This window comes from Eschrichtius robustus, chromosome 20 (genome assembly GCF_028021215.1).
Source record: "Eschrichtius robustus isolate mEscRob2 chromosome 20, mEscRob2.pri, whole genome shotgun sequence".
NCBI lineage: Eukaryota > Metazoa > Chordata > Mammalia > Artiodactyla > Eschrichtiidae > Eschrichtius > Eschrichtius robustus.
In genome coordinates this window covers 15,652,395-15,669,781 of record NC_090843.1, presented here as the reverse complement: position 1 = coordinate 15,669,781, position 17,387 = coordinate 15,652,395, and the positions used below count along the sequence as shown (strand labels likewise).

The following is a 17,387-nucleotide window of genomic DNA, read 5'->3' as shown; positions in this document are numbered from 1 at the left end:
AAATAGCATTCTCAGGATTTCAGGTATTAGTGACCGAAAAGGAAATCAGGGTGAGGAGTTGAGAACAGAGGTGGCTTCTCTCTACATTGTTGCTTTCCATCCCTACCGTACCTCACCCTTACCTCTGTCAGGGACAGACTGTTTCCTCCACAAAGTTAAGAGTGTGGCAGCAAATAGCAAGACTTAACAGCAGAGCTATGTGGAAGAGAACTGGCTAAGTAGCATCATGTTAGATGATTGAAACAGCGAAGCAGTAAGTTCATTCCAGTGGGCACTGGCACTGCTCAGTGTGAACATGGGATCTTGGAAAGGTTGGCTGAAAGAAATGGAGACGGATCTTTGGAAGTATGATGAGGATAGTGAGTCAGAGTTACTCACTTCATCAGAGCAAGAGACCCTGTGGGTCACAGCTATTAGAGTTTACTGTGGGAAAATCCAATAAAGAGCTCTGCTGCTAAAATTGAACAGTTACAGTGTTTTTCTAATTTCCAGGAAGAATGGATTTAAAGGTTTTCATTTTGTGAATTGTTATTAAACTTTTGGTACTTTCTAGTGAAAAGTTGCAAACAAATTTTATAGGAAAAACACAGACATATTATTTCTTAAAAATACATTTTTTTAATATGTGGGAGATCTGCATAAACATAATGTAGCCAGATTTAGTGCTAGTAAAACTGTGTCAAGTCCATATGGCAGAATTCAATCTAACAATATTTCATGGTGTTCCACAATGAGCACCATAATTTCTAAGTATCACCACCTGAACTAGTTTGAAAACCAACGCATTACACCCCTGACCGCCTTGTGTTATTTCTTAGGGAAAGGAATGTTATTAGCTCAGTGAAACTCACAGGCAAAGGCTCAGAATCAAAGTAATCTTTAAAATAGATAAAAAGACCAGAAGAGAATTAAATAAGGTAAATTTGAGTGCAAGAAGAATAGCATAACAATAGCTAATGTTTCCTGAGCATTTATTATATACCAGGCTCTGTGATAAGTACTTTTCAAACATAATTTCATTTAATCTTCACAACCATCCTGTGAGGTAACATCACCCATATTAGATAGATAAAGAAAAAGAAGGCTCAGACCTGCTCAAGGTCTCATAGGCTGGTAAGTGGTAGGTGACACTGAGATTCAAATCTAGGTTTCCAGACTCCAATCATGATGACGTTGTGATGCCTCTTTTGTGTATACAATTTTTTAAAAACTCTAAAAATTGAGATAGAGTAAAGCACACCAATCGTTTTGCACATATATTAACCCTTGTAATCATTAACAAGATCAAGGTATTGAGCATTTCCAGCAACCCAGAAGGCTCCCTCCTGCCCCCCCCCATTCAATTCCTCCAAAGTAATCACTACTCTGCCTCTATCACCATAGATAAATAGGTTTTAGTTGGAGTAATCTAACTTTTTGGAGTTATAACCAAAAGATTCCATAGGCCAATCCTTCATCTTGCCATTTTAGCTGTAGTATTCAAAGCTGCTCTAGCTCTGACTTTTCAAGAATTCACTGTAGAGACTAGCTGTTACAAAATGGCTTCATATTCAATTTCCTGCATTACTCTGAAATTAATACTAATTTTGAAAAAAACACAAAGAAAATCCTGGATGCAGTAGATTAAAGGACTGTTATCAAATCTCTCTTAGAAACACCACAGACACAGGTTGCTTGACTGAAGTAATTTGGTGTATCTATTTCCAATCATGGTGTCTCATTAAGGAATGGATGACCACGAAAGGTCATCTCAGTTTACGGAAGAAAGGCTAGCCAGGCAGAGTAGGTAACAGTGATTGCTTTGCATCATCTTAAAGAACACGAACAAATTTATGTGCAGATATCTTCCACAGTTGACTTGTTGTTCTACGATGCAAGGGAAAGGAAGAGTAAAGGGGAAGAAGATCTAGGTGGAGGGAAGTGAGGGAAATATGACCTTCAAGGAGGCTTCGTTGTGGTGGCTTTCCGTGCCTTGCCAACTAGCTCTTAAAATCACATTACTTCTTGTCCAACCTGGCAGTGACAGAAGCAGCGTCACAACTTCACCTCAGGTTCCCAAGCTGTGGTTGGTGAATTTCAGCAATGATTCTAGATAATAGCTCTCACTTCTCTCTCTCCCCTCCCCACTATCCCCCCATTCCTGGTTTTGCACTTCATTCTGTTTTCTACATCAGCCAACTATGGCATTTTGAAGCAGTCTACAGATTACAAATGAGCATCAGGGAAAGAATAACTGACATTTGTAGGGTTCGAAAACTTCTAGAAGTGATATGTGTATGAGGTGACTTAAGTGGGGAAAATCTAGAGGAACGTTCTGGCCATCAAAGCAGCAGGACAGGCCCAGAAGTGGGCGCACGTGACAGCAGCAGCACCTCGAGAGTGACATCACCCTGGGGGCGGAGCCGAATCATCCAGGGCCTTGTCTGCTATTGAGCTCCCCTCTCCTCTTCCCCACTGAATGCCGACGACCCCACCAGTCAAAGCCCCCTGAGGAAACAGAAATGCCCAGACCTCACAGAGAGGCAGAGCCAGGGCCAAACCTCTCGGCGGAGAAAAGGGCTCGATCTTCTCTCTCTCTCCCCGCCACTCCCCACCCCCAAACGGTGGAGGGGGCGGGGGCGCGCGCGCTCCACCACGCACGCGCTCCCACGCACGCGCTCTCCCTCCGCGCTCGCGCTCCTCCCCACCCCGGCCCGGAGGGGGCGGGGCTGCGGGCGGCCTCGGAGGGTGCGACGCCCCCGGCGCGGCGGCGGCGCTAGCGAGCGGCCGGCCGGGCGCGGGTTGCTGGGTGCGCTGCTCCGGCGGGGCCCGCTTGCACGGCTGCCTCGTGCGAGCCGCCCGCCCGGCGGCTGAAGCTGCGAGCGCTCTGAGTGCCGGGCCCGGGGCCGCCAGCGCTGCCCTCCAGCCGCCGCCCTCCGTGCCTCCTTCGGGCGGCCCCGCCCCCGTTCCCATCCCCCTCGCGCTCACCTCCTGGCTGTGCAGCGCGCGAGGCGGAGCAAGTTGCCCGCCGCCGCCGCCGCCGCGCTGGGCGAGAGCCTGCACCCGCGCCGCCGCTGACAGGAGGACCGCCGAGGGCTGCGCTAGCCGCCGGGAGGCCCCGCCGCGCCTTTCCCGGACGCAGACCCACAGCGGGCGTCGGAGCGCAGCGAGGTGCTCTGGGATCGCGGGCGGCGCCGGCGGGCGGCGCGGTCCTCACAGGAGACCCCGGGGACTCGGGCTTGACCCCGAGGTGCAGCGAACCCCCCTCAGAGCGGCAGGTGAGAGACCCCGGGAGCCCGGGAAGGGAAGGTTGCTTCAGTGACAGCGGCGTTCGCCTCCGACGCCTGGGCTCCAGGGAGAGGGGCGGGGGCGAGCGGGGAGGCAGCGAAATGGGCAGTGGAGTGCCTCCGGTGTCCAGGGCGTGGGGAAGGTTGGCTCCAAATGTGGCACTCGGGGCGGCTTCGGATGGGTCCGGGGTCGGTCACTTCGGTGTCACCGAAGGTGTCATGGAATTTGGTACCGAGAGAGTCTCCGGATGACGGGGACCCAGGAGGAGATGCGAGGCAGATTGCTAAACGTGGCAGGGAATGTGGTGCAGAACGAGTTGTAAAATGTGCCCCCTGAATGCAGCATGAAAGTAGTTGTGAAATGTGCCAGGTAAGGCACAGGGTGAGTTGGCCTGTGTGGCGTTGAAATTCACGGTAGAAGTGTTATTAGTGATATTATTAATTTCTCTGGGAAAGGAGACGTAGTCTAAGAAGAGATTAATAAGGCTCATAGCTAGATATTTTAACACAGGGAATCGAGAGGAGCTATGATACGCTATTTTTTGAGATAGAGATAGTGCCCACGTGAAAGAAACAAGCAAATTGTGTCTGGTTGTGAGATGGGAAAGAAAAAATAGGGCTAAATAATTCCAGGGTTTGCCGTCAGCGTGTAGAGCACTGATATAATTGTATCCTGTGTTGTATTCCAGGTGTGGAATGTTTAAAATGGTTTTCACCAAACATAAACCATGGTAATTAATATTAGGAAGAAGATTTGGTGTTTTGGGTGTCTTGCACTGTCTTCTCTGCTCCTCTCCAGGAAAAGGAAAAAAACAAACCAAAAAAAAAAACCACACAAAAAACCCACCCCACATCTTGACCATAATTCTGAGTTCAAGACCATCAGGCAAAAGGACGTTTTTTCATAGGTGCCCCTTTCTTCATTTTTATACAGGTGAAAATTTCTGGAATGAGGAAAACAGAACAATATGGTGAACAAAAGGGATAAATTTTCAGGCATTTTGAGGGTTTGAAGCCAAAAGCTGTTGCAATGGCTAATTACGGTGAATGACGGTAGTGAAATATTCTTGATGTTGGGGTGGCAGAATAGGGAAAAAATTGAATACAGTAAATGTGGCATAAAAAGCAACAACATGGATACTGTCAGTGGAGCGCTTCTTGCAGCATTTCCCAGGTAGATCATATCAGGAATGTGAGCACAGAAATGAAATATTAAATATTCTTATTCTCTCTCTCTCCCTGTATGTGTGCGTGTGTGTGTGTGTGTATATATATATGTATATATATATATCATTACCCACATGCTGCAAAACATTGTGACTTCCATTTAAGAAGAACATCTGTGTTTTGAGAGGATTGTCAGAACATAGCTGGAATTTCAGAAGTAACAAAAGACAGCTCCGTGGGCTATTTAATATAACTTATATACATTCAGTGAGCATATGTCTGTATAGTATGAAACAAGCAGAAATATCGGCATGTGTTCATTAGGGTATAGTTAATTACTGATGAGATTTTAGTGTCTTATGTTACAATTCTTGCAGAGAAACGGAGTTACTTGCCTGAATGTTGTTCTTATAAGAAGAACAGTAAGTAATTTGCCAGATAATTAACATTCGTACTGATTGGCTTCCTCCTGGATCCAGATTCAGCCATTGAGGGATCATTTGCTTCAAAGACAAAACTGGATTTTCCTTGGTGATTAATTTTGGGTTTTAGTCTTTTCTGTTGATATGTCTCTCACCTTGAGGCTGTGTTGGGCCTAAAACACAGAGGAGAGGGCCTGAGGAGAAGAAAGAACAATTCTGTTGGGTCTTCCTGTTTTGTTCTGACTGTAAGCCATATGTACTGCCACCCCCTACTGTCTGTAGGAGGAGGTGTCACAGAGCCCAGTTCTTTTCTTGTTATCACTGCCCCCTTGTGTAAGGGAAGAAATTGATAGTTGCACTTTGGAAAACCGCTCTCCCCAGATTGTTCTTGATAGAGTGGTTATGTAGATTTATAATCACCTATTCAGAGCTGCAGGGCTTTAAACTTACTGTCAGTCAGGCTTCAGGCTTAATGTCTATTTTTAATAGTATCTAATTTTAGCCAGTAATTCAAATTGCTAAGAATGCTTTCAGTATGTTTGGGAAGATGGTACTACTAGTAGTGCTAGTAGTAATGGCTCACCCTTACATAGCACCTACTTTGCGCCAGTCCTGCTACACAGGTTTTAATCAGTTCCAACACCCTACGAGGTACGTACTGTTATTTCCATTTTACAAATGAGAAACTGAAACACTGAGATGTTAAGTAGATTAGTTAGTTAGCAAGTGGAAGAGCTGAGTTCCAATTCAGGAACTCTGGCTCCACACTCTGTGCTCTTCGTCAGTATACTATACTGCCCTCAATCAAATTAGTATTGACGCACATCATGAAAATGCAGGTGCCCATCGTGAAAAAGCAAATACTGTAAGATGTGGATAGGCCCAAGTAGGTAGTAAGACACATAAATGCTAAGCCTACAAATACACCAAAAATACAGTTACTTACAGTATGAACATTTCTCTTTAGGAATTTATTTTTGTAATTTATTTCTGGGATTATGAGTAGAGGAGTATCAGTACTTTTTATGTGGTTAAGGTAATATTTGTGATGGAGGGTGGTTTTGGGGGGATCTTTGGAGGTAGAAAGTTTTACTTTCAGGTAGTTTGGTGTGTATGTCTGTGTGTGTATGTACACGTAGTGTGCAGGAAAGGTTTAGTGGTGCTTTTAAAGAAATAATATATAGATCTCTGTGTAGAGCTATAGAAATTGTTTTCTACAGAAAAATTATGTTCCTACCTACTTACATTTTTATGATCTCTATTTTAAAAATTTTAATTAATTATTTATTTACTGGCCACACTCGTGCCCCCTGCAGTGGAAGCACAGTCTTTTTTCTTTTTTTTAAATAGAGCTAACCTCATAATAAACTTTTTTTTAAAAATTTATTTAATTAATTTATTTTTGGCTGCGTTGGGTCTTCGTTGTTGCGCACTGGCTTTCTCTAGTTGCAGCGAGCGCGGGCTACTCTTCGTTGCGGTGGAAGCGCAGAGTCTTAACCACTGGATCGCCAGGGAAGTCCCTATGATCTCTATTTATTTAAAAAAATAATTAGCAAAAATGGATTAGATGTATATGTACTTTTTACCTCTTTTTTCCAACAAATATTTGCTCAGATTTTTCTTGCACTTAAACATTGTTTTATAGATATCGACTACATATGAAATAATATTTATAAAAATGTGTAAAGTATAGAAGACTAATAATGCAGCCAACACTTATATACCTTCCACCCAGTTTAAGAAATGGAATATCACCTCCTATACCTAACATTTATTTTCTTAGTCAAACTTTGTGCCATTCTGTGAATCACATATGTCATGTAATCAAACACTTCCTTCATTTTTACATACATTGGTTGATAAAGCAATTTACTGATTATAGCTAAGACTTATTCATGTATGTTTCTATATTTTAGTTTATTTAATAAATCATCATAGACTCAGATCGTGCTCTGTATTTGTATTGGTTGATGGTTCATTTTAGCATACTTATAAAACCTAATTTGTTGTTTGCATCTTTATCATAAAGTTTTACTAACATGGTTAAACAGTAGTAGATTTATTTCCCTCTTCTGTCATTGATTCTTACTGTCCCATGCTAGCTGTCTAGCTTCCCCCGGCCTTCCTCATAAAGGCCTTTGTTCTTTTAGTATTTTCTGAATGACTCTGTGCATTGTTTTGAATGGAGAAGGAAGTAGGCCTAGAAAAGAGTATACTAAACCAGTACTTCCAAAAGGGGAATTTTAAGGTAGTTGATACTAATTAGATATAAGGAAGAACAAGTATGATTAAATGAATGCATCAAAATTCTCTCCTTGTCATATTAATTCCTCTTACAACAGAATTAAAATTGAATCTCTGAGATGTATGGATTGGGCACACTAGTTGAATTATGTTGGATTGTACTTATACAGGATCACCAGTGTTAGCTGTAATATTTTTACTGATGGTACCCAGATTTCATTTCAAGGAGCTAGAATAAGCGGTTGCAGATAGTTGTTTACTTTTCTAGTACGAGTCTGATCAAGGTAACAAATGTTATAAAATAGTTTGGAAGTTAGTTTAATTATTTGGATTTTTTTTTTCTCAGCATTGTCGTATCTGTTGAGTGCCTGTAGTCATCAAATACGATTGTCATTTGGAGAGAAGGCACTGTGTAAATAAATAGTTTAGTCTTTGTTATAATACCATGAAAACTACCACTTGGTTTATTTGAGTAGTATCTTTTGTAATAACTTGTATTAGATGAAGATTGTTTACGATTTAAAAAAAAATGAGTCGAGATGTGTGTATGGTGATCGAGAGACTACATCATGACCTTGATGAATCTCTAAAAGTCTGTGGAGAGAAATAGGTTACAAGAAGAGCTTAAAGACTTACAGCTATATTTCCCCACCCAATGGTCCTTTTTCTTTCTTTTAGGGGATATTTTTACCTTGAGTATTTACGATTCAAGATAATATTAGATGGGGCTTCCCTGGTGGTGCAGTGGTTAAGAATCCGCCTGCCAACGCAGGGGACACGGGTTCGAGCCCTGGTCTGGGAAGATCCCACATGCCGTGGAGCAACTAAGCCTGTGTGCCACAACTACTGAGCCTGCACTCTAGAGCTCGAGAGCCACAACTACTGAGCTCGTATGCCACAACTACTGAGCCCGCGAGCCTAGAGCCCGTACTCCGCAACAGGAGAAGCCACTGCAGTGAGAAGCCCGCGCACCACAACAAAGAGTGGCCCCCGCTCGTCGCAACTAGAGAAAGCCCACGTGCAGCAATGTAGACCCAATGCAGCCAAAAATAAATAAATAAATAAACAAATTTTAAAAAGATAATATTAGATGGAGAACAAGCTATTTGGGCCTGGGTTTTAGAAGGCTAAAGCAGGTTGAGGATGCAATCAGTGAAAGAAGTTTCTGGTAGGGATCTTTCATATTCTAGAAAGCTCTAAGTAAATAATTGTAATACCATAATTTTTTTCTGGAAACAAATTTCTTTTATTAGGTCAATTTATTTTATTTACAGAATCCTTATAAATCATTTGAAAGCTGTGTTTGTGGATGTTATAAGTATCAGGTAAGTTGCTTTTTTATGGGCCGCACATTACAACTGGTATCTTGTTATGTTCAACTTCTGTTTGTTCTTGAGTAGTTAAGGGTAAACATGACTAAGTTTAAGAGGCAAAAGAATTAAGTTGGTGTTAGTCATAATCACACCCTTTCTTTACCCTTTCCTTCCCCATAATATTAATTTCTGCCTTTATTCAGTGCATGGTATATCTTACCTCTCAAATGCCTTTCTTTTGATCAGAACTTGAGAGATTCTGGTGTCAGTTATTTAAACCAAGTAGTTGTGTTATAGTGAATAATATTGTTGGTATGTTTTTAAAAAATCTAATTGCCTTAGTAATGATTTATCTGACAGGCTCATCTTATGCCTCCTTATGACACCCATATTATGTCTAACTGAAGAAGTTTCTGCCAAAATACATTATTCGATTCTACTTTTTTTTCTCAGAAGAGGTATCCCAAGTGGAGAGGTTTTGGAGCACAGCATGTAAGAGAACATTTTTCTTTGTTTGCTCCGATCTCAGTCTCTCATATACTTATTTTGTATAGAAAAGGTTGTATGAAAAAAACATTGATTTTTGTATATTAGTTTATTATACAGACACATTATGTTTAAGGTATATGAGTTGAGTTAGATTTGTTATGTTGGAAAAATTGGGGGAGTTTTATGCAGTATATTAATACATTAAATCCTTCACTTAAATATTTACTGACCACTATGTGTAAGTAGTTACCTTTACTACTGTAATCTTTCAGTTGAAGGTAGACATATCATCTTCTTCCTTAAATAAAAACTAAATTTGTAGTTCAGAATTGTGTCCTGGGTATTCACTCTACCTCTAGGAAAAATATAGTTGAAAAAATATTTTAAAGTTTGTCACTTTCCTAAAGTTTCACTGTCCAATGTTGATAAATTTTACTTTCTTCTTTAGATGGCAAAGGTATCATGAAAAGAAAAACAGTGACTTATATATTTCTTTTTATAAATATCAGCAAGTACTGCAGACATAAAATTCAGAATGAAAAGTATGTGAGCAATAGTAATGGAAAACTTTTGTTATTCCAAGCAGATGTCTTTGGACCAGGTAGCCATGCTTGTCTGTAACACCATGCTTGCATTATCATATATGATTATATCAGATGACATATCTGATCATAGATATGAACAACATGAAGAGATATGGCACCAGTTTTTTATTGCTGTGGAAACTCCCTTTCCCCACCAATGGATCTAGCCTTATAAGTCGATTCGTTAGTTATTAAATTTGGAAATGGGAGTGGGTGTGTAGATACTGTGATTTATTCATTTAGACAGGAGCCTCTGCCTCACATCTCAGTAAATTCCCTCTGCCTAAATGAAGGAAGTCTCTTTGTAGCCCTTTGTTCCTAATCTTGTGTTGTGAGGTCCCACAATTTCTAGCTCTAATTGCTGAAATTTGATAAGGCAAAACTAAGGAAGCTTGATGGGTATTTGTACTCTAGAATTCTGTTTCTGTTCAAATTCCATGGAATCCTGTAGAGCTCCCAAAGATGTGAATTAGGGTGAATGAAGGTAATTAGCTTTAGTAGACACGTGGGATGTAGACTTACTACACACTCAAATGCTGCTTCAGCGTCAGAGAATCTTAGCTCTTCCTTTTTAGGGATTTAAAGAGGAAGAGAGACTTCCTTTGGAAGCTGTTATTCAGATGTTGCTATATTGTAGGATGTGACAATACTGTTGTTTGGTTGTAAGTAGCTTTTGAAATTTTACAATCATGAGACCCTTTGTACAGTAGAGAGAACATGAATTTGTGAGTTTTTGAATCATGAAAACAGGTTGAGATTATCACTCTGTCACTTACTAGCTGTGTGAGGGGCTAAAACCTCTCTTGCAGGGTTTCGATGATGATAAAATGAAATAATGCCAGTGAAAAATCCTTAGGACAATGTCTAGTTCTTAATAAATGGTAAGTTTTATTAGGTTTTGGAAAGTGTCCTGGATTTCTGTTTCGTGATGTGTGCTTCACATAGCTCCGCCCCACAGTGTTTTACTAGCATTGTCTGTCCAGCTTTTCCTTGTTATTTTGTCTTTTCAGCCTAGCAAGGTATTTAAAACAAAAAACAAAAAAAACCTGTGGTAATTCGGCTACTCATTAATTTTGTGTCTTGAAATTTTCTTTCATGAAGGATTTGATGAGAGCTGAGAGGGAAAGTTCTTGAATAACTGTAAACTTAAAAATATAAACTCTCAGGCAGACTCCTAGTATGCGTTTCTTTTTGCACTATTTCCCTTTAAGTACCACAAACTTGCAAAAAATTAATTTTTGATTTCCTCTGTAAAATAGCAAACCTCAGCACTTCTTGAGACATTGAGCCCTTTGACAATTTTTTTTTCAATTTGATCATGTGAACATTTTCTACTTTTACAAACATTTCTCATTTTTGTGAATAACTGAAGCATTCTCTGTTTGATAACTTTATCCCCCACTCACCCGCCACCATGCGCCATGTTGTTAGCTTTTTGTAATTTTTCTTTTTAAAAAATTTGTAAGTGACAGTCATGGTGGTTGATTGTCTTTTGTGATCTGCTTAATAAAAAGGACTTGTCTATTTACAGTGTAAAATTATACATCAAAAGAAGTTTGCCCCTCTTTCTTTAGTATAACAAGCTATCAAAATCTCACTTTCTTCCCAAGCTTCAAGGAGTTCTGTAACATTTTGCCCATTTCTGCTAATCTGTTTACATATCATGCGAACAGTAATTCACTGACTATTTTTCTTTAAATGGACGTGACTCACTTTATCTTAATTTTATTCTTGGTCATCGTAATATCCATGAACTGATCAGTTTGTGCTAGTTGTAAGATAAAAACTAGTTCATCCTGAAGACATCTTGCTTAATGCCTTTAGGAAGACCACTTATATGCGACTTTGGTTCCAGATTGGATTGTTTTGTATTTTTAATCCATTCTTTTTTTTTTTTTTTTTTACCTTTTTAAAAAAAAATTATTTATTTATATTTATTTTTGGCTGCTTGGGTCTTTGTTGCTGCGTGCGGGCTTTCTCTAGTTGCGGTGAGTGGGGGCTACTCTTCCTTGCGGTGCGCAGGCTTCTCATTGTGGTGGCTTCTCTTGTTGTGGATCACGAGCTCTAGGCGCGCAGGGTTCAGCAGTTGTGGCACGTGGGCTCAGTAGTTGTGGCTCACGGGCTCTAGAGCACAGGCTCAGTAGTTGTGGCGCATGGGCTTAGTTGCTCCCCGGATGTGGGATCTTCCCAGACCAGGGCTTGAACCCGTGTCCCCTGCATTGGCAGGGGGATTCTTAACTGCTGAGCTACCAGGGAAGCCCCAGGATTGTTTTGTATTTTTAAGTAAATGAACTTCATAGTGATTCCTCTCCTTGTTTTAGATAATGTAATTCTATCTTGTCTTTGGATGTATTAAAGATAGCCATTTATTAGTTGTTAACAAATGTTAATTTGTCATTAATTATAGTAGATAACTGCTATCTCTCCCCTCCCCCCCACGCTTCTACTTTTAAAAAAAAATTACAAAAGTATTTCTCTGCTTGCAACCACTAAAATAAACAAACCAGGGGTGAATAAAGAAAAAAATAATATTTTCCTTTCCTTCTCCACTTTTCCCTTGTTGGTTTAGCCAGCATTAACCAACACTTTGAGTGTTGAGTTTTTTACCGTCTTTCTCTTTGCTCAAAAACCTTTAAGCATATATATATACACACATACACACATATATAGGCTTTTTGTAACTTGCTTTATTTATTTAAGAATATGTCATGGCTGTCTCCAGTTTAGTAAATGGAGCGCTAATTAATTTTAAAAAGCTGAATAACATTCCATAGCATACTACACCATAATTTAGTCTGTTGTTCTCCAACAGATGGATGCTACGATTGTTTTCATTTTTTTTTTTCTATTATAAACATTAGTCCAGTCTTACTCATAAGTAGACAAGCAAACATTCTAAATAAAATATTAGCAAAATAAATCCAGCAGTGTATATAAAAGACAATATATTCCAGGAAGGCAAGGACAGTTAAATATTAACGTAATTTGTTATGTTAACAGATTTTGAGATTAAAAACTGTATGATTATCTCTCTCTTTTGGGGTGAGTTGGGGGACTTTGTATTGTATTTATATAAAACAGCAAAAGGAGATGCCTGCAGACAGTAGTCTAAGTTTTGTAGAATTCTTTGATCCTCAGAGTTGATAGACAGAAACCTTTTTTTCTCGATTCTTTGGGAGGACTCTGTGGAACCTGGGCCTTGGCTCTCACCTTTTGGTTGCTAAAGCTGGTACTCTTGACAGTATGAAAATAAGCGTACTTCTAGAAGCTGGGATGGATGATATGGGTGAGCCTGTCCAATTTAGGGCTGGCACTTTTTAAGATCTTGTATTTGATTACTTTGGGCTTAATGAGCACCTCATTGGCCTCTGTATAGGTGCTCAGTGTCTTGAAAATGTTGGCCTGAATCTTTTTGAGGCCTTTCTTCTTGTGCTTGTTGGCAAAATATACATTCCTTAGGATCTATGTTTCCTGAAGTCATTTCTAGGACTGGTCGTATATGATATTGTTATTGGATTTGGCCACATCTCGACTACTAGCCACAACTCTGGGAGTGGTGGAGACTGGAAAAAAGAGACCCATGACTATCTTAATAGGTGCTAGAAAAACATTTGATAACATTTTGGAGTAATTTCCTCAGAGTGGCATAATTTCTGAATCCTTGCTTAAGTGAAGATGCCTTTCTTTTCTCTTGATCAGTAAAGGGTATCTTGGCTGGATATAGTGTTCTTGGATCATAATCCTTTTTTTTCCTATACAGCGTAGACACCTTATACCACTGTCTCTAAGCTTCTTGTGCAATAGATAAGTCTGATGCCAGTCTGATTCTCCTTTCTTTTTAAGTATCAATAACTCGTTCTTTATCTTCTATATAAAAAGTCTTGCCACCTTTATGTGCCCTGAGATTATCAGGTCTAATCTCATTATGCACTTTATCCTTTTTATATCATGAGAAACTCAGTACTGCCAGTTCATCGCTCATTTTCTGGAATCTAATTCCTATCTGTATAGTTCTGTATTTCTCCCTTTCTGACTCCAGTTTTTCCCTTTTTTTTTTTTTCTTCTTTCTTATTCTTTAATGTTCAGTGATAGTAAAATCATTTTGGTCATTCTGAGTTGATATTCTCAGGTACACATTGTGCTCTTTCAAAATGTAGTCTCAAATATTTTTTTATTTCATCAAAGTGTTTCTGAATTATTGTTTTGACTGTGTTCTGTTCCTTGCTTTGATTTTCTTCTTCAGGAGTTCCTATCAGCTGTATGTTCAATCTTCTTTGCCTGTCTTCAGTATTTGTCACTCTTTCTCAAATCCTTTTTATCTCTTTTTTTGAGTTTAAGTTTTTTTTCTCTTTTTTACCTTCTATTTTTCTTAAGGGACTGTCTGTTTTTATTTACTCTTGTCTTCATTTCTGGAATGTGTCTTTCCTTTTATTTTTAATTCTTACCTGAGTTATGTCATCTCATTTTGAGTTTTTATAGTTCTTATATTTGTTATTCTTTCATATCTTATGTCATTTTCTTAAGGTCTTTTAGCTCATTCTGAAATAGCATGTTTTAATTTTGATCTGTTATGTGGGCATGTCTTTCTGGCATACTTTCATTGTCTGCAGGGATGGTATTCCACTTCATATTCTCTCTTTTCTTGTAACAACTTTATATGGGATTGACCTTGATACGTTTCTGTGACTCAGTTTTCCTTGAACTTAGTTAAATGAATCTTTTAGAATGTGGCTGGGTTCAGGAAAGCTTCTTCTTTCACTGAGGTTTTTCTTCTGTTGTTTTTGTGTAGTGTTAAAAAATATGGCAGCTTGCTTTCTGAGATGTCCTGGCTTTATTCTCCTCCAGTAGTTTCGTCTGGACCTTCTCTTTCCTTCATCTCTCTTGCCTGATCTCAATTTTCATCCCTTTATGATTGTGAAACGCTTCTCTGTGCCTTCTGGGTCTCATTGTCAGTCATCTGCAAAACTCCCTTTTATCTTTAACCTCTTCTCTAAACATTACTGCCTTCTTGCTCTAACTGAAACTTACCTCTCTGCTGAGGGCACTTACTTCTCCTGGAGAGTTCTTAAGTGGTGGTTCCTCCTGGTGAGGTGGGTTAAATATTCTCTTTGCTTTTTCATATTTGCTTCTAGACTTCTTCTGGGCTCACTGCTAGTTTCCTACTACTCCAGCTGTAATTATTGGTGATTTCAGTATTCATGCAGATGATCCTTCTGACATTCTGGTCTCTTGACTTCCTCTCCTCCACTCAGCCATTCACTTCTGTGGCATGTCCTGTGCAGATGTTTTTAAACTCTCAGTGCATCTGCATTAACTGGGGAGCTTTGACAAACTACAGATGCCTAGAACTTACTCCCAGAGAGTCTGTTTTGCCTGGTCTGAGGTGTGGCCTGGGATAATATTTTTAACAGTTTTCCAAGGTGACTTTAATGTGCAGCCAGGATTGAGAGACACTGCCCTAGAACTTGTTATTACCCCAAAACTACAACTTTCTATAATATCAATTTCTGGCATTTTACTCTCCAATTACCACCTCCATTTTTTCAGGCTTATTTCTTCTAGTACCCAACAACCTTAATTCCTTGATCTCACAGGGACCTTTTAATTTACCACCTTTTCAACTGTTCTTCAATGCATTCATGTCCTCACTTTTTTTTTTTTTTTTTTAATTTAAACTAGCTGAATTCCCGTAGTCCATCATTACAATTGCTCTCCTGCCTCTACCTCAACCCCCTTGATTTGACCTTTCTTCCTTGGTTGTTCTTGCCTGGTTAAAACTAAGTCTACTTATGTTACACCTGTATACTTGTAGCTGAATGTAGCTGGAACAGAACAACTGTGTTGACTTTAAATTCTGGGCCAGTACCAAATGACTTTAAATGCCTTGCTTAGTGCTGCCAAGCTGTCCTACTGTATTACTCTAGTTCTTCCATACTCCTATTCACTTAGATGATCCTGTCCTTCCCTTGCACCCAAATTTTCCACATTTCTCTCTTTCAGCTTGTGACTTTACTTTCTATTTTACTAAGAAAACAGAAATAATCTTCTTACCACCTGCATACCAATGTTACTGTGAATTAATTGTCTTTTCCTCTCTTGAAGGCCATTCCCACCAATTGTCCATTAGAGCTCACCCCTTCTTGCCTTCTCAAGGACATACTTCCTGTAATTCTTCTCTGTCTCTCCTTTTCTGGATTGCTGTCAACAGAATAAAAACACTGTATTGATAATTCTTTCATCTTAAAGAAACTCTCTCTTAACCTTACTTCTCCTTCCAGCTGCCACCCCATTTCTTATCTCATTTATACCAGACTCCACAAAAACAGTTGTCTTTGTTCACCTCATCCAACTCTCTTTTTTACAGCTTTATTGAGGTATTATTTACATTTAACAAAATTCAGCTATTGTAACAGCATAATTCAGTGATTATTGGTAAATTTATAGAGTTGTGCAGTCATCACCACAATCCAGTTTTACAGTATTTCCGTCACCCCCCAAAATTCTCTTGAGCCCATTTGCATTCAGTCTCCATTCCCAGCCCCATCCCTAGGCAACAGAAAGATCTGCTTTCTGTTTCTATAAATTGGCCTTTGGGCATTCATATAAATGGAATCATACAATATGTAGTTTTGTTTTATACTGTGCAGTCTTTTGCTTCTGTCTTTTCATTTAGTGTAATGTTTTTGAGGTTCATCCGTGTTGCGCATGTATCAGTACTTGATTTTTATTGCTGAATATTATTCTATTGTATAGACATACTGCGTTTTGTTTATCCATTCACCAAATAATGGACATTTGGATTGTTTCTGGTTTTTGTTTATTATGAATAGTGCTGCTATAAACATTCAGGTACAAGCTTTGAGTGTGGATATATGTTTTAATTTCTGTTGGATAGATTCCTAGGAGTAGAATTGCTGGGTTTGGGATCCATTTTAAGTCAATTTTTGTATGTGGTGTGAGGCAAGGATTTAAGCTTATTTTTCTGTGTATGGATATCCAGTTGCCCCAGTAACATTTATTGAAAAGGTTATTCTTTCTTCCATTGAATTGTCTTGGTACAATAAAAAAAAAATCAATACCTGGGGTATGAGGAGGGATTATCAACCTCCTATGGCTATCTCACCACCTGGAGCTTTCTCTTAAATCCCCAGATAGTCCATTAGTCCATTGCTTGCTCCAAACAGGACTACAACCTCAGGCAATTGGAGATACCGGCCCTTCCTGTTCACTTGCCACTGAGATGGCTACTATAATTGGCAGTGCTACCAGTTGAGTCCTGTTTGGCAGTGGCAGCAAAGCTGCTGGTTTTCATGGCCTTCCCCACCATGGTTGAATGCTGCTTGTTGGAGGCAGTAGTCCTTTTTTGGGAAGAATGAGAGTAGTCACAGGCAAAAAGATGCCACAGGCTTGCTTTGCTCTTATCCAATGTTAAGTAGTTTGCATGAATGAATACTTCTTAGTTTGTTGTATGCCTTTAGTTGATTTCCAGAGTGCTAAAAAGTCAGATCTCCATTCTCTTTTGAACCCATTCCAACGAGGCATTCTCTCCTACCATTTCACTGAAACTGCTTATTATGATCATTAGTGGCTTTCACATTGCTTAATCCATTGGTTGTTTTTTAGTGTCCATCTTGCTTGAGGTATTTGATACAGTTGGTTACTCTCTCCCCTGGAAAGTCTTTGGCTTCTAAGACGCCACTATCTCTTGGTTATTCTATGTCATGGATGCTCCATTTTAGTGAATTTCCTTCACTGATGCCTTCTCATCTTCCCAGCCTATAAGTTGTAGTGCCTTAGGAATTTTATCTCCCTTGAGGACATTGCTTCCCCTTCTGCCCTCTCAAGTGATGCCCTCTTCCTTTCCTTCTTTACGTAGCCCTCATACCACTGGATCTGGAAATG

The 17,387-nt window shown here is 39.6% G+C and overlaps 1 protein-coding gene across 6 annotated transcripts in view; it reads left to right on the top strand.

The window, feature by feature from the left end:
- The first annotated feature begins 2,812 nt into the window (after positions 1–2,812).
- Positions 2,813–17,387, top strand: part of TANC2 (tetratricopeptide repeat, ankyrin repeat and coiled-coil containing 2) — a 364,796-nt gene continuing 350,221 nt past the window's right edge. For all 6 annotated transcript variants that reach the window (XM_068530956.1, XM_068530955.1, XM_068530954.1 and 3 more), the window contains exon 1: positions 2,813–3,257. The gene's annotated coding sequence lies outside the window, so the exon portion shown is untranslated. The remainder of the gene's footprint in view (positions 3,258–17,387) is intronic.